Source organism: Chaetura pelagica, unplaced genomic scaffold (assembly GCF_000747805.2).
Source record: "Chaetura pelagica isolate M959 unplaced genomic scaffold, ChaPel_1.0 scaffold278, whole genome shotgun sequence".
NCBI classification, from domain to species: domain Eukaryota; kingdom Metazoa; phylum Chordata; class Aves; order Apodiformes; family Apodidae; genus Chaetura; species Chaetura pelagica.
In genome coordinates this window covers 2,894,178-2,917,604 of record NW_009954497.1, presented here as the reverse complement: position 1 = coordinate 2,917,604, position 23,427 = coordinate 2,894,178, and the positions used below count along the sequence as shown (strand labels likewise).

At 38.4% G+C, this 23,427-nt stretch overlaps 1 protein-coding gene across 1 annotated transcript in view; it reads right to left on the bottom strand.

Annotated features, from left to right (window-relative positions):
* The window catches only part of SMYD3 (SET and MYND domain containing 3), a gene marked incomplete at its 5' end in the record, with an annotated part of 346,236 nt that overhangs the window by 100,602 nt on the left and 222,207 nt on the right, over positions 1–23,427 (bottom strand). The gene's annotated exons all lie outside the window — the stretch shown is intronic.

Here is a 23,427-nt window from a genome sequence, read left to right as displayed (position 1 = left end):
GCCCTTGGAGCAAAACTCATGCTGATTCAAATTCTATGGTTCTATGATACTTAGTTATACTTCTCTTTGCTAGATCCGTGTGCATGACTATGAATATATTCTCAAGCCATTTCCTGTGTTTGTCTAAAAAAAAGATGTCATTTACAAATACTGTCTTTGGCAGAAATTTCAACATAATGTTACATATTTTGCAAACCAAGTATCTACAGTAACTAACTACATAATAATGGAACTTGGCTATTATCGGTTTAAAAATTATTCACAAACAAAAAACGCTACATATTTGAATTAATAAATATCTGGCCTTGTACATTCCCTTCATTTCTATGAGTAAAAGACTTTATGCTAATTAGAGCTGAGCAAATACTTTTCAACAAATCATTTACCCTCCAAAAGCAGTTTCTGTCTTTACTTTTGGAAACCATGAAAGTAGATTATAAATCTGTTAAAATTCATTCAAAATCAGCTCAAATCTTTTACAGAAGCATAAAATCCACAACTGAAATGGGATTCCTGGCTTTACACTTCCCTGTGGCACAGGCCGATGGTGCCGTGCTGCAGTAGAGCTGCAGGCACAATGTTGGTCATGTTATGCCAGTTAAGGGGCCATGTAATATTTCACATCTTCTGTCTTGGCTGCTTGATGCTGTGAAATCAGCTGGTAGCTGTCACAGTTTGACTCAGGTCCGACAACAATGCTCTCGATCCCCCCTCCCCCCAACCCAGGTAGGGAAGGAGAGAGAGAAAAAGAGAGAGACTTGGCTGGATTGAAAACTAAACTACACAGCTTTAATTAAAACACTAATGAATCATACAAGAAAATATATATACAATTATATACAGATAAATTCAGGTATGGGCAAAAGCCTCTCGCCTCCCCCCACCCCAGCAACTCCCACAGCACTTCCCTGAACTGGGAAGAGTCCCGAGGAATCCCGGAGCTGCTGCTGGAGAAAGCAGAGAGTTATGGGGGTCAGGAGAGATCAAGGCTGAGGATCGACGGTGATGGATGAACAGAGTCCTCCCTGGATGCCGGCCATGGACGGAAGAGAAGGGGAGAAGAAGAAGGAAGGAAGTTGTCTTCTGTGATCTCTGACCTTCCTCTGAGCTTACGTAGATATATGGAATGGAATATCTTTGGCCAATTTTGCTGTCTGTCTAACTCAGCCTCCTACGGGGGGGTCACAGATCTCCCCATAGTGTCTGAGCCGGCAGAGTGCAGGTGCAGCCTTGAAGCCTCAGTAGTTAGAAAAACATTCCACTGTCTTATCAGCCTAGCAGAACACACTGTTGCTAGTTACAAGAAAGCTTACTGAAGGAAAAAAAAATCAGTAAAAAGAAAAATTGGCTTAATCCTGGCTCAAACCAGGACAGTAGCATTTTCTGGCACATTTTCAGTCTGCATTTGCCTTTTCCCATTTACACAGATTACTGCATGGCTGTTAACCGCCGTAACTCATCATATAGAAAACAATTAAGCAACACAAGAAGGAGGGAAAGAAATCTCCTCAGCAACCAATAATAGTAAAAAGTACCAGAACACTGCTAAAAGTGCGACAATCAATCAGGAAGAGAAATGCATGAAGAATCAGTGACAAGAGCAACCAAACTCGCACAGAGAGGCCACTTACCCACTCGCTGTAGGGCATCCACCATCCCGATGCCTGCAGCCTGCCTTGGTAGGGGTGATTTTGGCTCTCAGCAACTTCAGCATAGCCAGTGAAAGGGTGCTGGCTGCAGGGAATGGCTTGCCCGTGCCCTGCCAGGTGAGAGGGCCAAGTGGCAGCAGTGGGGGGCTGCCACGTCTTCCCCCTCAAACATGGGTGACTGTGCCAGACCAGGAAGGCACCTAGGAAGGTACCCAGCACTACACTTGCCAGGCCCCAAATTTAATGCAAACCCCACCACAGCTCGTATGCTTTTCATGTACCCCGTCAATGTTCTCAAAACACATACTGGGAGCTGAAAAGCTGGGTAGGCTCCTGGTTCATAAGCATGTCTGGAGCTGGCGCTGCCCCAGTGTCCCCTCAGGCTGCGGCGTCTTGCCCCAAAAAGGCCTGGGTGGCCCCGGCCCCAGGGAGGTGCCGGCGCCATGTGGTATCACTTGCCTTCTTCAGTGAGTGGGGTTATGGCAAAATGCTGCCATGACAAGATTACAGTACTGAAGACATAATCATAACAGATACATCCAGACAGCAAACACTTGAAATCCCTCCCCAGCTTCCATGACAGAGGAATACTCTCAACATACTGAAGAAAGAAGGCTTAGTGGAAAACTAGTGCATCAACTGTTATCTCCAAAACTCATGTCACAAGAAAAAGATTCTGGACAAAAAAAAAAGTGTCAGGATCTAAAAGGCTGTCTTTCCCATTCTGCTTCTCCCATGAGGAAATGGCCCTCAACAGTCAAAGTTTTGCTGTGACAGAGGAAAAACAATTTGTCATCAAGTGTGCATTTTCCAAAATTATGGGTTGCTCTGCATACTGAAATTGTGCAGTTTCTGTCTCCTATACAAGCTGTCTATAATGAAATTTAAAAAAAAAAAAAAGTATTTTTTTAGTCTGGAAAGTGAGAAGGCTAAAAGGTGTTGGGCATATATAAATTTATATAGGAAAACAATACATGTGGGAAAGTAATGTATATAGGCAAACATTCGCTGCTATTCATTTTCAGTGGACAAATAATATGAGCTGTTTTTCTTGGAGTCATTGAAAGTGCACAGTATAATTTATGTTACTTGCCACTTTAGGAGAAACAGTTTGGGATGAATGGCAACTTATTTCCATAGGTTTTTTTCACAGTAGGCTCCAACTACAGAGTCTTAATTCAAATCCATAGGCAAAGTTTTAAAAATCATGAGAAAAATACACAGTCTGTTCTGGCTTCAGATGACAGACCCATTCGTTCAATTTTACATTGTATCTCAAAAGTAATTTCAACAAATTTCTGGTGCTCTGAAACTTTTGTAAGTGCTTTTACAGGTAGGCATACTGTTGTCAAAGCATGCTATATAGCCTTCTGGGAATAATGCCAAATGTACAAGGTGTTTTTCAGGAAAATAAGGCAATACTTGTATATTTCTGTTGCACTGTGCTTCACACAAGTCATAGTCTCACTGGAAATATGTCTTTTTCTTTCTAGGTTAGCTCCGTAAGCCTCAATAACACCAACAAGTAAAAGAAAACTACAAATACTTGCACGATTCATGCTGCTTTCAGGAACTCTCCCTCAGTCTTAATACAAGACATAGTTGAAATCTCCGTAGATGCCATGAGTTTAAAAGAATGCAAAGGCATTTACATTAGCAAACCAGAATCTTCATTCCCAAGCAAGTTAAATTTTTACAAAGGCAGTCATTTGATTTAGATGGCACAGGGTACCTGATCATTCGTTTACCCAGACATTATCTCTTCTGGAAATTAAAACTGAAAGCAGCTGTGACTTAGACAAATCAAAGGAGAATATCCTTCATGGGAAGGAGAAAATGGGTTTGACATGGAACACTTTAAGGAAAATCTATACATTACATTTCACTGATGGTTTATCAGAAAATGCCATATTACAGAATCTAAGTATTTTACAGAAATGCCAGTCTCATACAACTGTTGCTGTAATACTGGAGAGCAATAACCTGTATGAGATTTTGAGAAGTTTTCTCAATTATTTTCCAGGAATTTCCTATGTGAAAGAAAATTCTTAGAATGAAGTTTCATTATAAATTGACATGAGTCAGGCACATGAAGCTTAACCAACTTCATCACTATAAAGCACATCCAACATCATGAGTAAAGCAATCATCATAAAACTAAAATAAATATTTCTAGCAGTGTTGCTAAACAGACTGCATATCATGGTATTGGACTAATTTGATTTCTCAGTTACACTAATAAGCAGAAGACCCCTGCACTAGTGTAGCCATACTTATAATTATTAGGCTCATCCACCTTCTGAGTTCCAGTTTCTGAAACGTGTTTATCAGCACTGTTCAAGCACATTTCACATAGTACTGTTACAGTTTATAACAGTGAAGGATCCATCAGATAGTGATAAAAATGTAACATAATTAGGGAGAAAGGCGGTTGCTTTCTTTGTTATGTTAAACATTCTACCTAGGCCCAACTAATTTGCTGAATTCTTTTTGTCTGAAATTCACTCTCATTTCTTCTTGACAGAAATCTCTTTTAAGGTTAGAATGAATTAAACATTATCACAAGAAAAAAAATGGCAATAAGAACATTAATTGGTAATGACAGCAGATGGTTGATAGCATCCTTTTTTAATGTACAGAAGTACATTTGTCAAAACATGAATTCTCTGCCCTGAGAACATTAAAATATAAAACCAACCAATTCTTATATAGACTTTAAGAAATATCATCAAACTCATAATATAAAAATGTAGATTTATCACAGAAGCCCTTGACCTCCAAGACAACTTTTCAAACCAGTTAACTTTCTGTCTTGAAGTAGAACAATTTGCTTATGTTTATCTCAGACTGTGTGGGTGGATGAATGAAATTGTGCCTGTGAATCTCTCACAAAGATACGAGGTCTCTGTTCTGAGCCTAACAGCATTTCTTGGTTTTTAAACCAACATGCCTAATGAATGACACAGTTTTGATCATAATTTTAAACATTCAAAAGAATGTGTGTAATTATTTTCTAAAAATAAGCCAGATACAATCTCTGTCTAGGTTTTTAAACTGTCTAGCTGGAGCCCTACTTTGGCAGCATGCAGTGTAGGATCTGAGCACTTCCTGATTATTAGTCTGTGCTCTCTGTTCTGGATGCCCAGCTTGTCCCAAAAGCTCCCCCAACCACCACACACATCTGTTTATGGTCCCATTATGAAAATCTCTTTCTTCCAATGGGAACTCTGTGACTATGCAGGGTATCACAGATCTCCAAGAAAACACGGCGCCTGTGCCAATCTATGTGTCTCACATTGGATAAAGGAATCTTAAGTGAGCATTCTGGCCCATGCCTTGCCCTTTCTTCTAAAACACCCCAGAATTATATGTATATAGAGCCAGTTAGTAGGGAACAGCAAAGCTTCTGAGACTTCCCAAAAAAATTCCCCTGTCTTTTGGTTGCTTCCTCATTTATTCTACCACGTTACTTACTAAATATAAAGATGTCAACATCTAAGACTATTTACTTCAGCAAACACAGAAAGCTCAAAGGCACTAAAGAAGGTACAGAGGCCACACTGTCCCCAAGGACAGAATGTTCAATTTCCGTGCCAGAGCAACGAGGCTGGCTGGTCTGCTGCCATGCACCTGCACTAGAAACAGAATCTAAACTCAGTAGCAGCCTACAGTGCCATAAACACATGCCTGACCAAAATTCTATTTCTGAAATGTCTAAGAGTCAGGTGTGTGACCTTGTGATGAATCTGAATTTTACATAGCTTGTAAGCAGCCTCAGACTTCGTTGTGAAAAAATAAAATTACCTTGGTATTTAAAAGAACAGACTGTAAGGAATGGTCAGACAATCATGCACTGCATAGTGACTTTAATTAGCATTAAATTAAGCAGAGTTTACCTGTCATGAAATTAAAACATGTAACACTCAGTTACTGTATCTCAGCTCCAGGGGGGTAACTTCTTGAGACATGCTAACTTAATAATTTACAATCATCTACTCACAATTCTAATTCACCTGACATGGCTTCAACAAATAGATTGCACAGGCTGTAAATGACCTGCAGGTATATTATTGTATTATTTAAAATTTTAACAATGCAAATTAGGACAAGCCCTTGGCTATACACTCAGTCACAAATTATTATTCTAGTGGTGCAGAGTGTAGAATATGTAACATACAAATAGGGCTTCCAGAAACTATGGCACTTCAGTAAAAAAATACCAGCTACTGCCTTCCTGAAATTTTTGTTTTGTAGCATCAAATAAGAAAATAAATTTAAAAGGCAGCAAATACAGAGAGTGATAAATACAGGGAGTGACAGAAAAGACATGGTGCTGTTTGGCTGCAGTGCTCACTAATTCTTGCAGTAAAGGAAGACTAACCAGGAATTTAAGCACTGATTTTCAGATCTTTTCCTTGGAACATACTTCCTCTGTGTCTTTGGGCAAATCACCCTCTCTATGACCCAGAGCCCTGCATTTATATAGAAATAGTCTGATCCAACTCTACTGCTCTGTATCCCAGTTTTCTTTGTTTTCTCCCTGTCCTGTGAGGATTACAATACCATTTCATAAGAATGTGATGCAACAAGCTCAGACACTCGCTCCCTACAATTTGCCCTAATGTCACACCCTGTTTTCTGCAGTAAATAAACCCAGAGTCAAGCTACAGCCTTTGAATGTACTATGAGCTACACACTTTTAGATTGTAAAATCTAGGAGCCCAAACAAGCTAAATATCAGTGTTTCAGACATATCTGAACAATTAACCAGAATTCACTGTCTTGGACTGTGTCATATGGTTGTCTCATACACCAATTTCTCAAATACTATTTTGTAAAAAATGTACTTCTATATGAAGAAGAGGTCTTATTTTGGATAATTTTATCTTCTATTGTTTATTTGTAAGAACAATGACCTTAACCAACTGTGATTTTCAATTAGTCTAGGGAAGAAAAAACAGTAGGTTCTCTTAAATGCAGCTTTACAAGGTAGCAGCATATTGTGTGACAAATAATATTTCTACAGTTATGCTTATTTAAAGTAAGTATTAATCACTGAAAGTTTTTTTTAAAATTCAATTATACTTCCATTCAAAAGGAGAAAAAACAGTGTAAACATCAACCATTAAGTGCTTAAAGAAAACCTCAGTGGTTTATGGGAAGAATGTTTGGAAAAAAAATTCTCTTAAAAGAGGCCGTGAATACTTGCTGCAATTTCACATGCTTGAAACCAGGAGAAATGAGGGGTCTCCCTGCCCTTATATGAACATAGAAATGTAATCAGGAAATGTGTGGGTAAGAAGTGCCAGATTTGCATTCCTACAAGAAGTTGCTTACTAATGTGTGTCAAATGTGCCCCAACAAAACTAGTTCAGGTAATCAGCAGTAACTTCTGTCTTTAAGGATCATTTTGTCCTTGGTCTTTACTGCAACCAGAAGAAGTAGGGAAGAGTACAGTAGTACCAGCATTCACAGGCAGGTGTCCAGTACTTCCATGACTACTGTCATTCTGTCTTAAGTATCTGGGCTGTAGTATTCAAAACCACCACGTGTTGGCATTGGCATTAGAAGACCAAACATTATGCTTAGGCTCTGCACAGGCTGAAAGGAGTCACAAAAATCCCGTTAGTTTGCTGGTCAGCCCAGAACTAGGCAAAACCTATCAGATGTCCTGCATCCTATGATGCAGAAAAACAACACATTTTCAGCATTAGAACATTGGAGAAACACGTTCTCTGTGTCCAGAACATTAGCTTAATTTATAAGCCACAAGTGTCTGACACAACGCTCGTGGCACTCAATGGAAAAACTCCCACTGACTTCAAAGTCCTTTGATCCAGTTTTTTTCATATACAAGCTGGAGAGCTAATGATTTGCAGAAAATGAAGAAACAGGATACACTTTCATAACATGATTTAATCAGTTCTTTGGCAGAATAACATCTGCTCTCTAAAAAAAGGAATTTTCTCACTCACTCCCATTCCTAAATACTTTTTGTCTAATTTGTGTTTATGAATGTTATATTCTAATAGTAATCACCTTTGTAAAAACCAGATTATAATCCATGAAGTATTCACTACGTTATTAAAAAGCATTTCCACTACTGTTGGTAAAAGACTTAACAGTTTTGTTTGTTTCTTAACATACGAAACAAAAAAAATTACTGAAAACCCCCCACCTTTTCTGGGTTAAAATAATCTTCAACAGTACCCCAGGGCATTATTAAAATAATCTACTGAACTAAGCCAAAAACATATTAGGTTACCTGCATATTCATAATTACCATTTTATTCTAGTCCAGAAAGTCATTCAAAGGCATTTTTCACTACAGAGAAACAGCACTAGGATGTCCAAGACAATTGTCTGTGTTTTAATAGGAGAGATAAGGCCCATTAAGAGGCCCATCTCTGCCATCACTTTCTGCTCTCTATCAACACTGAGCACAACCATACATCATACATTTGCTCTCCACAGAAGTTGCAAGCAGAGTGGTGCCAGGTGGTGCTACCTGCTCAGCATCACAGGAAAATGCTAGTTTTAGAAATGTTCATGACTGATGAAGTTCAGACCTACCTTGCTTTATTACATTGTTGATTATCAAGTTTTAGATCCTTAAATTGACTGTGCATGGCAAGATAGTCACCAAGGAAAGACAAGAAAACTCAGTCAATAAAGGAAAGTTTACAAATTGCAAACTGGAGATGAAATCACATTTATCTTCTGAACGATGCTGCAGCGTTTTCTCAATCTTGCTCTGTTTGCCTTCCATTTCAATTTTAACTGACAAGCTATTGTTTCAGGACTCCCCAGCCTCATCCCTACATTAGGAATAACACTTCCAGCTTGCAGACTGTCCTTCACCAACCACCTCAACCATTAACAGTGGCACAAAGAGTCCTTGCTCTTCCTGCTCTTCCTCGGGGCACACATTTGTGACCATTTCCTCCTGTAAAGAATAGCTCCTCAAGGATTAAATTGCACTTTATTGTGCCATAGGTACATTGAGAGAAAGGATGTATGAAACAGGTGTTCAGTTGTGGCATCGCCTGGACCGCAAATTCTAAGTGCTACAGGTAATTAAATCATGAAGGATGTACTTATTTATTGAATAGTTATGAAATCTGTCTATCTGATAAAAGTACCTGTTTCGGAAGAACTTCTGTCTTTTTTTCATTCAGCTCGACATGGAGAATACAGAATGTTAACTAGACGACTCACCCATGCTAATGTATATCCTGAAGCATTAGGCACTGACATTTAACTGCAGGGTTTTTTTTCCTGGTGTTCTAGTTGATTGAAAATGGCCCTCAGTGACTCAGAATTTAAGGTACATAACTGCCAAATGGCTATATACTTATTAAGGAAATCAGATCGCAGACACAAGAGAGTGCAGAGCCATGTAGCCCCTTAACCTGTGCGGTAAAGGCCATAAGGTGGGTTGACCCCAGCCAGCAATGAAGTATCCAGCCAGCAATGAAGTATCCAGGCAGCACTCACTCCCTGCCACTGCCTCAGTGGGATGAGGAAGAGAAAAAGCAAGAAAATATGTGGGTTGAGATAAAGTCAGTTTAATCACTGATGGAAAGAGAAAATAAAAAAAGTGATGCAAACACAGTCTCTCACAATCTCACCAAGCAAACCAATGCCCAGCCAGGCTCCAAGCAGCTGCTACTTTGGAAGGCATGCCACCTCCCCATCCCCACCCTAGAGAGAGAGGCATTATATGGCAAGGAATATCCCTTTGGATGATTCAGGTCAGGAGTCCCAGCTGTGTCTCCTCCCCAGTCTGCTCACTAGGAGAGGGCAAAGTACAAAAGAGAAAAAGCCTTGAGGCTGTGCAAGCAAGCTCTTGTGTTGAATAAGAGCCAGAAAATTGGTGTTATCAACACAGTTTTAGTCACAAATCCACACAGCACCATAGGGGATGCTATGAAGAAAGTTAACTCTACCCCAGCCAGATCCAGTATGGTCCAGTAAGTCTGTAACTATTCTATGTCCTGACAAACCAAGAAGTGCCATCCTCTCTTGTTCCTAGTGCTCGCTGTTCTTCTCTTCCACAGTTACTTTTACCCAAGTTAAATGGGTCACAGCTAAACTCTAGAAACCTGCTCTCTGTTTCCAACTGGTTATATCCAACCACACACATTTATTAAATACCTATTTTGCACATACAGCTACTTAAAATAATTTTATCTAGTTTTATAAAGTGAATTTCAGCATACAAATATATTCACAAAATTAACCCTGAATATAATTCCACTGAAATCAGAAAAGTTACAGAAGGCAAGTTTGGCCCAGTATATTTTATTAAGGGTTAAATCAAGACAATGAATGATTACTACTTTCTTCTGTAGTCTTTGCAAAGCTATTTTATTCTCTTATTGCCTGCCTCTTTCATCAAATATTAAATATTTTATCTTGTCCCCTGCCTGTGCCTGTCTCCTACACCACACAAAACCTTTGCTGTTTTTTTCTTGCTTTCTTTCTGGCAAGATTGAAAACATATCTTCAACTTTCTAAATCAATGGCAAATCTTCTTTTTAGACTTTCCTGATTTTGTTATAGTTTTCTGTAATTCTTCCCAGCTGGCAGGGACTACATGATGATTTCTTACTTCAGTTGTCTCGCAGACATATTTCGTCCTTAAAGCTTTCAATGATGATCTGCTTATTCTTATTTCTTAAAACTTTTAATCTCTTTGCTATCATTAGTTTTAAAGCCTCAAATTAATTTTCTTAGGAAAGAGGAAATTAATCTGTCTGACTGTCACCCACTTAGAAGGCAAATATGACATTCAGCTGAGCTGTGAAAGCTTTGGCTTTCAGATCATTCACTCTGCCCATAAAAGGCCAAAAACTCAAATGATAACATTTTTTAGTTAACATTTCACACATTAGAAAACACCAACATTAACAGCAATCCAGCCAGTGATCTGTGTCAAGCTAGAGTATGCACAGCATGCTTGAAATCCAACATCTTCAGATATTTGTGAGTGTCATTTAGTTGGCTCTACATGAAGATCTGAGCTGCTGGAGGCATGTGTAGCACAGCAAGACTAAGATCTGGAGTATACAAGTATGTTACAGTCTAGAGATGGAATTGGAAGTGCAGGTTGAAGCTATGAAAAATCATGCTAAAAAAATTCTAGCCACATGAATCATAGAATCATAGAATCTTAGGGGTTGAAAGGGACCTCGAAAGATCATCTAGTCCAACCCCCCTGCCAGAGCAGGGTCACCTAGAGTACATCACACAGGAACGCATCCAGGTGGGTTTTGAATGTCTCCAGTGACAGAGACTCCACAACCTCCCTGGGCAGTCTGTTCCAGTGCTCTGTCACTCTCACAGTAAAAAATTTTTTTCGGATATTCACCTTGAACCTCCTATGCTCCAATTTACACCCATTACCCCTTGTCCTATCACTGGTCATCACTGAGAAAAGCCTAACTCCATCTCCCTGACACTCATCCCTTACATATTTGTAAACATTGATGAGGTCACCCCTCAGTCTCCTTTTCTCCAAGCTAAAGAGACCCAGCTCCCTCAGCCTTTCCTCATAAGGGAGATGTTCCACTCCCTTAATCATCTTCGTAGCTCTGCGCTGGACTCTTTCAAGCAGTTCCCTGTCCTTCTTGAACTGAGGGGCCCAGAACTGGACACAATACTCTAGATGCGGCCTCACCAATGCAGAATAGAGGGGGAGGAGAACCTCTCTTGACCTACTAACCACACCCTTTCTAATGCACCCCAGGATGCCATTGGCCTTCTTGGCCACAAGGGCACATTGCTGGCTCATGGTCATCCTCCTGTCCACCAGGACCCCCAGGTCTCTTTCACCTACACTACTCTCCAGCAGGTCAGCCCCCAACCTGCACTGGGAAATGGTGCTGTTCTTCCCCAGATGCAAAACTCTACACTTCGCCTTGTTGAATTTCATCATGTTTCTCCCCGCCCACCTCTCCAGCCTATCTAAGTCTCTCTGAATGGCAGCACAGCCTTCTGGTGTGTCAGCCACTCCTCCCCGCTTAGTGTCATCAGCAAACTTGCTAAGGGTACATTCTATACCCTTATCCAGGTCGTTGATGAAGATGTTGAACAACACCGGTCCCAGTACTGACCCCTGGGGGACTCCACTAGTCACACACCTCCAACCAGATTCTGCCCCATTGACTACAACTCTCTGGCTCCTTCCTTTCAACCAGTTCCTGATCCATCTCACTATCTGATCACCAAACCCGTACTCGATCAGCTTATCTACAAGGATGCTGTGGGAGACGGTGTCAAATGCTTTACTGAAATCAAGATGAAGATCAAAAATTTTAAAGCAATTGGCATATATTTTATAAAAAATAATCTGCTTTGGGGCACCTCTCAGCCTTCAAGGAAAAGATGTAGAATTGCACAACCGATGATCAGGTTAGCAGAGTCCCTTTTGGAAAGGTTTTGATGGCTGTGGATAAATTCTCCTGTGTTTGTGCTCTTAAATCCAGATAGTATGTCTTCTCAAAAGATAAAGTTTTAATTCAGCTTGTAATCATCAGTCTTAATGAAAGAGTTGGGATTGGAATGTTGCGATCAGTGTATCACAAAAAGAAAGACCAGAGTATCACACCAAGTATTCTGATTTTAAGAATGAAAAAGAGAAAACCTTAACCTCTTTTCCATCTTTGGCAATTGCCACAAAATTAAATCTGTAAACTTCAGATGAAACCTTTTAGTATGTAGCTTCATGCCACTGTTTAGTACAGTTCTAGCCACATCTCTGCAGTCTTTGCACATCAGAGATCTTTGCTTTATAATAAACACAGCCTGGAAAGTTTACCTGGATTAAATTCTGCTATACATTCATCAAAGCTCCTTTGTTTATTTCCTTTGCCTTTGTCACATACAGTGTCTCAAGCAATCAACATTAAAAATTGCACATTTGACATAAGCAAATATATCCTCTACAGTTAGAAAGATAAATATAACAGCAAAGGTTTGTAGGAAAGAGGTAGTATCTTTTATAAGAATGATTGATATTAGAGAAAAAAACAGATAAGCTTTTGATCATTTTTCCAATTATATCAGATGGTCTAACAAAAGACTGCTACAACCTCTAATTCTTTCTTTTGACATTCATGGCTACAACAAAGTTCCTAAACCCAGTATCTCTCATGACACTGTGTGGTAATCACAGCTCAACACTGCAGTGACAGTCTCATATTCTCCCCCTGATATGGAGATATATATACTTAGTTGCAGGATATTGAGTTGCAGAATACCACAGTCAGGTGCAGAACTAACATGAGCTAAATTCTGCTCTTGCTTAGCCCAGCTTTTAATCACATTGCTGTGATTTGTGTGAAACTTACAGAGTGGAAACACATATCATATTTTTAAGGTATTTCTGGACATTTTATAATGCATGTATCAACTTAAATAGTCACAGATGAAATTTTCTTTCAAAAAGATCCCACCATTTTGAGACATAATTTAGTTTTCTGATTTGCTATTTCATACCTAAAGACTTTGCAGACTTTATTACAACCTCTGCATACAACCTCTTGATATATTATTTAAGAAGTATAAAATTACCTACCATCTGTGCATAATCTTCCATGCAAAAGGATTTTAAAATTCACATGACATTCATGTATTTCACATGTCTATTGCTTCATGCTGAAATCTGTTCAATGAGAACTTACTGGAGCAGCAGATCAACTAATGTTGCATAGGCTCCTTTATTGCAAAGCGCTGTCACAGTGCATGTCTGGCCTGGCTAAGGGGACAAGCTGCCCTTGAAGAGAAGGCATTTCCCTATTCCTGTTCCTTCTTTCCATTTCTCCATTATCCTATTACTTGCACATTTCTAATGACTTACATCATAAACCTTCTCCTCTTCCTCATAAGAAGTAACATGAGCCAAATTCTGCCTTTAAGAAGCAGTGTCATCACACTCTGCCACTTACTCCTCATCACAAACTTATTAGTTTCATTTTCAATATAGTTAGTTTGTACATCTTTTCACCTGACATATTTGGGCATTACTCTTTTTCTTGGGAAAAAAACCACTTAGGTATGATAAAACTAAAAAAAAACAGTAAAAAGGAATGCCATTTAGGAAGTAACATTCAGTAACAAGTTATTATTTGCGTTATTAATATGTAATATAGAATTTATACTCAAAGCTCCTAGTGAACTAGAATTGGTGAGTCTAGTAACACGCATATTTACAGTGAGAACTTCTCATGAAATGTATGATTTATAGAGTTGAGCTGCAATACTTGAGATGTAAACAGGAAAACACCAGCCAAGCTAGAAGGAATGTGCTAATTAAAGAATACAAGTGAAATGCAATTTAAAAGCAGCCAGATTAGGAGAAGGGAAAATCATGGCCCCAAACAGGAAGGAGAGAGCGTACCCCTGGCTAGATTTGCATATCATATCCCAGGGCCCAGCCACAGCTAGCAAGGGAGGGAAAAACTGATCCTTCGCATCTCTATTTAGGGCAGGTCCCCAGGCAGCCTTCCTATTGAAAAAGATCTATGAAGGAAGTTGAAAAGAAGGACAGCAAAAAGAACAAAAGAGAGAAAATGAGGGAGCAGAGCTCGGAGCAGAAGCTGCTCCAAGGGAAGGATGGTTTCTCAGCAGCTCTGTCCGCAGATACAGTCCAAGGACAGCCAAAGTCATTGCAGCCAAAATTAAGACACGGTGACTAAAGAAGAGGGCAAGTAGCAAGTTCAGAGTCCAAGTAGTGGCATCATTGTATTCCCAATAGGTTAAATTTTTAAGCAAAGCAAAGTTTGTAAGTAAAACTAATGCCTTTCATCTGAACAACGATACAGTGTGGAGGCAGGAAATAAAGACGAGGTCTTGCCTTTACCAGCCCTTCTTCAGATGAAGTGCTGAGGTGTGGTGCTCTGGGGCAGTGTGCAAGGAAGGACAGTGCCCTCAGCTCTGGCACCTGAGTGAGGTGTTGCAAATAATACACAGAATTAAATCACAAGTATATTTGAACACATGCTTCTTTTTTTTCCTTCTCCTTTGTGTAACATTTCTTCCCTCATTCTGTAACTCAGTATCTATCCTAAACTTGACTCATTATTTTCTTTAACTTTTAGCAACGAGTAACTTCCAAATAACCTTACAGACAGGGTTCTCTCTGATCCTGAGGAAACAACCATTCTTCTTACACTAATCATAAGTACACTTTGATTTCCAACACCTACTTTATGGTTGTGAGCGGGTGAAATGTGTCCTTCCCTTAAACTGTAAAAAAAACCAAATCACAGGGAATTTAAGGGACATGTGGGTATGGAAAAAGGCTTTGGAAAAAATTTACATGCCTTCCACAAGCAACAAATTCTGTGAAGAGGGCCTTTACCCATACCAGCACCCATAGATACGGAAACAGGTCTAGATCATGGTGGCATAGTCCAAAGTCTCCCAGAGTGCGTGGTGAACCTGATGACCTAGGGGACATTGAGTTGAGTCCTTAAATTGGATCACATGTGGGAAACTGCAGACAAATCCATGAAGCAAAACAGACTGATATTGCTTGCAGTTTAGTTCTGAAATAACTCTGGTGATTTCCATGGTTTTAAGTTGCAAATGCTCCTTGGTATTCAGATCACTGGCTTTTCTCAAACCCAGTCTGCCAATAGAGGAAATGAAGCCTAAAGAGGAAGTACTTAAAATAATTAATAATTGTTATGGGCCGGGTTTAATTTAATATGGCCTTAAACATTATCTATGGTCTTGGAACATTTTTCTGAGGTTTACTGGAAATTTATGAACCATGGGAAAGACATACTAATAATGGAAGGAACAGACAAAACCGAAGTGTTTTAAAACTGCAGAATCTTTAGGAGTTTTTTTTGGTTTTCTTTGTTTTAAAAAACCTCAATCAGAGTTTTTTCTTATTTTGTCCAAACTCTGAAGCCTAAAAAGAATTATAGACAGGAAAAATATAAGTAATTAATGCTTTTGTCTTCTTATAGCTCTGTGAAGATTTGAATTAGTGAAGGTCTTAAAATCTAGTACTTCAGTAAAGGGAATAAACAAATAACTACTCTGCTCTTCCCTTATGGTATCTGTATTGTTAAATGGTCTCCAAATAACATAAAAGAGAAGATTTTCAATTGTTGAAGAGAACAGTTTTTCAGATTCATTTTAGCTTAAAGCTAAAATTATGCCCCATAAACTAATACCAAGTTCTTAGTCAAATCTTTTCACGTTTTCACCATTAATTATTTTTGTTATGCCACTGGAAAAAACAAAGACATAGGCCCAAATCAGTGCTCCCAAGTGTTTGTTAATGAACTCTGAGGGGACCAAACAGCCATAATTGTCTTTCATAACTGGAAACCTTCCTTCTAAATTTGTTCTTTGTCTGCACATCACATCTTTGTACAGCTGAATGTTGCTTTTATCACTATATTACTGTTGTTACTTTTTCATGTGGGAAATGTTTTGATTAGATAAAATATACCTTCAGAGAATCTTCCTTATCTTTGACAATAGCTATTTCTGCATTTACAGCAATAATGCAATTCCCATGATCCTCAAGTTGTGGAATTTGCTCATTATTTTATCACAGTACCTTCACTAACAGTTAGTGTCCTCTAAATACATAGCCAGCTTAGCAAGTATAATGACTGTATTATTACAATGTAGCAGTGAGTAGTAAAGTTTGTGCCTAAAATAGAAAACTTGACCAAAATCCCAGTTTCAATAACAGAATGCATAGTTATAGCAGAGCTAAGGACACTCTTTAGTGACCTCCAGCATTTCATCTGGATCTGTGACTATCACAGTGTTTCTTGACCAAGATTTTTATTTCCCAGGAATGCTCTAAGCAAGCAAGGAGGCAGACTCCTTGTAACAGTTGCCTAACATAGCCCACCTCAGGTTCTTTCATACCATATCTAAGCAAAGCTATTGGCTTGCAGCTCACACAGGCACACTGAAGCAAGTCGGATTCATTTCAGTGATTAATGTTCAATTCTTTTCAATCCCAATAGCAATCAAAGCAGCTGAACTGCAATGCAGGCCAGCTGGCTGTGTACAGGTGAGATTGTACGGCCTGAACTGGGCTATATGCTATGACCCTTTTACTGCTTGCGTCCACCTGGGCAAGTTCACAGGTGCAATGCAATCATCTCAGCTATGTGTAAATACATTATAAAGACAACTTTATGTTATACATGCATAAGGTGGATCAAGGATGCTTACTCAAAAACCTTAGATGACAGGAAGAGGCAAGTAGGATTTTCTCAAGGCAGGAGGACTCCCAGACAGAGTATAAATGTGATCTAGTAAAACACTTACGTTTCTCTTTCCTGAAAAGAAGTACCTGCCTAGCATATATTGTAGCTGTGAGCTGGATCCAAACACCTGTACAGACCTATCTGTCACATAAAAACATTCCTTTGCTTGCGTACTAATTCCCAAATTACATATTATACTTGCTCTTTGCCAGACTAGGTGTGGGTGAATTACACTGCTTTAACTTTCTACCAACACAAGCCTCTGCTAAGAATACTACAAACAGCAGCCATCACATTGAACTCAGTCCCCCTTGTATCATATGTGGCTTTTTTGCAAATACAAAAGTTATCTGTGAGTGTACTGAGAAATAACACAGAATAGACATAGGTCAAAATCTGAAGCAGAAGTAACTGAACTCAAGTAGAGGAAATTACTTTCAAAGAAGATCAGGCAAATGATCCAAAATGCTCCAAGAAGGGCTAGTTTAGTTTCTTCCTGTAAAGTACATGCCAAATTGTAATCACTAATCTGCTACTCAACATAATCCAGAAAATCTATAGCATGCCATGTAATTCTTAAACTTTCCTTTACGTTAAAACAGAAAACAAATGAGCACATACATAAAGATCTGTTGTGACATCTTTGGATGAAATTGTGGCTCCATTTAATTTGATGCAAGGTTTGTCATTGACTTAATAATGTCAGCAGGCACTGCTTTCACATAAAAGACTAAACTTTCAGAATAAGGGTGAAGGGACTGGCTCTGAAAGCAAAGTCAGGATTTGTCGTTGCTTCCATTCCTCTCCCTCCAAAAGAAAAGCAAAATCGATATTGGTTAATACAATGTTTATATTTCTGTCATCCTGTTTCAAATCTAAAGTGACAAGGGTTGTTTTAACATTGCAAATGTTTCTTTCCTCCGTAGAACTGTATGTAGATCAGGGTTCGATATAAAAAAAGCATAACCCTATAGGGAAACTGAAAAATATTTAAAGTATTTTTTCATCATTTTTGAACACATGGAGTTTATTGCATAGATTTATTACTATTAATTCATGATGTATGCACTAGCACATTTTTTATTTTTGTGTCCTGTTCTTTACTATTGCATCTGTGCCAACTTTTTTCTAGTGAACTTTACCTCACGTCTACTCTGTAGTTAATCAACATGTGCATCAAGTCCAAAAGGCAGGGCAATGATAAGGACTGCAGGAAACTCTCTTTGCTAGGTGTTAACTGGCTTTCATAGAGTTAATAATATCTTTCTCTGCTGGATAACATTCTTTGTTGAGCCAATTCATTGAGTCCACTGCCAAGAGATGTTTCTTGGGAGTGATCTGAGGAATGAGCCGTTGGAAAGGAGGCAGACGTGACCTTGTTTTGCCCACACACAATAGTCCCTGAACAAATCCTCAAAGCTTGGGGAGAACGAAGAAGACTGAGGTGAGACTAATCCTAAAAAAGCACACTGAAAAACAAGTGAAAGTGACAACAATTCCTTTTCCCTTTCTTTTGGTTTTTCATGCTACCTCTTAAGTTTTTTTGTGCAAATGCAGGAGCATCCAAATACTGAATTTATGCACTGCAGAAATAATAGTAGGTAGTATGACAGAAACTAGGCAATATGACCAGAAAGGATTTTTGATCCCATAAAGCAGCAGTATGATTCAATCAAAAAAAGAGGTACAATTTACCATTAAATAAATTAAGCCCAGAAGTAACACACGCCAAAGTTTGATCAAATTACAGGATGAGTCATACATAAAATATCAGGTTCGTGCTTCCAGTGGCAGCTGTGCACAACTACGGCCTTTTATTATTATTTTAATCCTCTTTTTATTTTCAAATTTATTTTACTTTTAAAATTAATTCTATTTTAAAATTTATTAATGTATCCCCTGGAGCCACTGCAATTATATTACTGAAAATTACCACAAATACACATAGTAAGTAATACCCACATGCACATAAGCTTCCCTTTTCTAACATGCTCTTTCACCAAGCTTGTCTGCTAGTGCATAGCTCTACTGAATCACTGAAACAAGGCTGATTTATACCAGCTGGGGATTTCACCTTTCTTGTTTTCATGAAGTCAAACAGTATCTCATAGAGCTGTACGGATCTCTTATACAGGCATGTAACAGAAAATGCAGAAAGCTCTAAGATGGCTGAACATTTCCTCAGAGTGCTGACACTTCCTTCCTGCTCATTTAACTTTTAAGACAGAAATAAGCCTTCGCTTTGAAAAGAAAAATCTTTACTGTACTGAGATCTGCTAATCAGGTCAAACTGCAGAAGCAAATTTACTGTTACGATCCTCTGAAAACAATGAATAATTTCTTACCCAAAAGCCTGAGCATAAATTCTGAAACAAACACTCCCTGGTTTACATCAGAAAGTCACTGTACCCATTTGATTTAATGTTGCTGGCCACACATCACTGTCTAGTAAAGAACAAGTATGTGGTTTCTTATTTTACCTCTACAAATTGTACCACCATTTGCTACAATATAAATCATCAGTCTTTTAGGGCTTCTGCCAATGGCATGTCTAGCCTCCAGGTCACCTGTATGACCACAAAGATAAGTATGTAAAAACACTGAGTATTTAACAAACTTATATAAAATCAATATCTTGCTAAATAAGATTAGATATTGCACGGACATGCAGGTGTGCAGACCTCTGATGAGATAATGTCAATACTTCGGGCATGTTGCCAATGATTATTCAAACACCATCCCTAAAATGGATTTTCTTCTTGCAAAAGAACAATAGGATGTTTCCAGAAATGAAGCAAAGTGCACAGTGCTGTCTTTTTGGGCAGAAGTAAGAAAATACTAAATTATCTTATTTAGTCAACTAAAAAAGGAGACCTCTACCATAAAAATGTACTTTACAAGATGGAGCAAATCATGTCATCCAGAAACACACTGACTCTTGCAGAGGCCTCAGCTATGACAAGTGGATAGTTTTGCCTCTTGAAATGTGATTTATAAGAAATGCTGTGTTTGACAGGCTGTTATAACATGTCTTGGTTCTACTAAATGCAAGTCAAAAGTTCTGTATAATTTATTAGCATTCTTTCTTGATTGGAAACTACACAGTCATCTGTCCTTGCTGTTATTCAAAAAAGAAGACAAGATAGTCATTTGAAAAGTACTGGACTGGCAAGTGTTTGGTGGGGATGAATACCAGTGTATCAAAAGACAGAAAAAGAGCAGATGGTTTTGTGGTCAAACTACTGATAGGAACTGCTGGGACTTAGGCAAACCTCATTTCTGCATCAGGTCACCAGTGACTAGTATCTGTCTCAAGTAAATCACTTGTTTCTAGGATGCTGAGTTGTGTCTGCAAAGCAAAATTGTTGCTGTACCATTGTTAAAACTCCCACACAAGTTATTTAAGTACAAGAACTACCAAAGAAAAATCTTTAGCATTAAAAGGAAATCACTACCTAGAGTAACATACAAAGTGCATATTTCAAAATTCACATGATTGAATGCATTGTTAGCTTGCAAGGATTCACCTTCCACATTTCTCAGTCTTAATTCTATCAAAAAATACAAGCAGTCTCACTTCACTAATAATGAATCTTACTTGCACCAAACAACCACTTCTAACACCAAGAAACAAAGAAGCTAAATTATTCTTCTATAGAGATACCTGCATAAAGTTGATGAAATTACAATCACATATTTCTTTCCTGTCTCAGTTCATGCTGTCGACAGGCTGCATGTGATCATTACCCCTTTTATTATTTCTTTACTTTTAAAGCCATATATCTAAGCACTGAATTGTGGATTCTAAACAAAGTGTTACAATCCTGATGTTTGCTTTAGACTGGACATATTTCATAGACAACAAACTGGCAGAGATTATCATTGTGAATGCAGACATTTCACATACTTACCTGGGTCGAAAGACAAGCTGTGATAGTCAGACTAAACCATTTGCTATGCCATGTTCATTAGACAAAAAAACCACATGCATCCCTAAAACTGCAGCTAGCTTAGCTGTAATAGAGTTTTCCTTCAAGTAATGTAAAACTTTAAAAGAGATACAGAACCACTATTTACTTCCAGTACACTCAGTTACTAGCCCAGAGAGAGACCTGTTTTCACTAAGCTCCTTATATGCTTAAAATATGAAGCTTTTAAAAGTTGGATTTGTTGATAGAAAGCCAGTAAGTAACAGTGAGCAAAGTGAAGTACTGCAAAACTGTTTTCTAATGTACATTATGCCACATGTGTGGCAAACCAGATTTCTATGCAGAGTTTGTACAAGAAGCCAAAAAAATGTGAGACAGAACCATGCTCTAGAGTTCTTCCATTTTGAAAACCAGTAACTAACTTTTCAAAATCTGTACATATTCTTCTAACCCTTAAAATTACTATACACCAAGTTCACAGCAACAGCTTCTTTTTCTATCTGAAAAAGGAGTACAAGAAGAATAAAACTTCTAGTAGACTCTTCGCTGAAATCTGAACTATGAATCAGATCTTTAATATCTGTAGTGTTTCCCTGAAAGTCATTCCCCCTTTCACTTGCATAACACTCTTATACTGTGCTTACTTGTACACATGTGAACATATGAATACATACGTCTAATAGAATTACTTATTAGTTGCAATTTTCAAGTTCACAGTTGTTGTTTTCAATCTCTTTATTGAGGATTGGTAAAAAGGAGACTGAAAAGAATCCCAAATGAGGAAAGTAAAAAGGAAATACCAATGAATGGGGCCTCCTGTTATTACACAGGAGATCAGATAAGCTGGAGGATAGCTAGGATTGCAGTTATATAGTCTGCAAAAACCTCAGCACCATTACTGTGTACACAGCTCTTTGAATCTTAAAGGAATTATTTCATGGCCTTCACCAGGAGGTTTAGACTGGACATTAGGAAGCATTCCTTTACCAAGAGGGTAGTCAAACACTGGAACCAACTTCCTAGAAAGGTGGTTGATACCCCAAGCCTGTCAATGTTAAAGAGCCATTTGGACAATGCCCTTAATAACATGCTTTATCTTTCGGTCAGCCCTGAATTGGTCAGGTGACCATTTCAGGTCCCTTCCAACTGAAATTATTCTATTCTATTCTATTCTATTCTATTTTTCATCTAACCATCAGTAAAAAAGCGGGGGCTCTATCTCAGGTTCTAGCTCTTTTTTAAATTTACTTGTGCTAATATCTCTTGAGGGGGTCACAGCAGGAAATTCTGGGAATATCACACTAAAAATTTAGGGCTTCACAGCATGAAACCTGATGCAGTGGGAATCCTATAAAGCTAAGTATTTAAAAATAAGAGAGAGCTATGAATGAAAGTTTCAGTGTTCTCTCTTTCGTCAGCAGTTATGCAGATCACCTTTTGCTCTACCACAAATATTGATTTATATTAATCATGGAAATTTCATGGCTTGCAGGCATGAAAGAAAATCAATGCAGTAATGTTCTTGTTGGTTTTCTTCTAGCCAGCACATTTGCGTGACGGAAGAGGCCACACAATGAAGCCCTTTGGTGAGTCTGGAGGTAACAAGTTGAGGAACGTGAGACCAAAAGTCCTGGTAGTGAATGGAAAGTAAATCTTTTAACAGCCCTAACACAAATATGCTTTGAATGCTGATTTCATTCTTGCATCTCAGAAGACTATATTTAGCATTCCCTATAAGAGAACAGCTCCAGGAGCCACATTTCTAGTAGGCATTTAGTACATTTCAGGTTTATTATTCAGGTGCTACAGAAAGAGAGATCTCCTCTCATATTCTCCATACACAAAAATTGCCATAGTGAAGCTTACTTGTTCAATATTAACAGTGCATTTTATCCATACATACTTCTTTGTAAAATAATAAATGCAGTACTGTTGTGTGACTTCATGACTAATGTAACAATGTGTTCTTTAAAATAAAAACAGCCATGACCACATGGCACATGACCTGCGTCAGAAAAGTAAGGATACTGGATGAACCAGTACTTGTGTGTCACTGGAACTTACACAGTAGCATCTGCAGCATGAAAACCAAAGCACGATTGCAAGTTGAATCGTATATCTAGTATAATGAGACTAAGAAAGAATTATGCATACATTTGTGCTGTGTGAGGTACTGACTCCTTAGGCTGCTCTGTGTCCTGAAATGCACAAAGCCAGCAGAGTCACTGGGGATAATCCTATTTATGTTTGCAATGAATTTTCATGCAGAACTTTTTCTACTGAATTGTGATTCACTGCTGTACAAGCTTAACCTATTTTTGCCTTTAAAAAGTATTATTATGCTGTGTAATTCTGTAATGGAGTGTGTAATAAAGAAGATTATAAAAAGCCACGGAATTAACTCCTTAGAGTATTCCAAAATTTCCTTTACATACAATAAATGTTTTGGGAAGTCAGATTTCTTTTTGTATTGCACCAGGAAGACAGAAGGAGGTAAAGGAACTCAGCTGCAGTTTTACATGCTAGCAAGTGAACGACGTGGTCAGGAGTTTGCATTTGTAACAAATGAAAGCAGAATCTAATTCTTACTACCAGAAG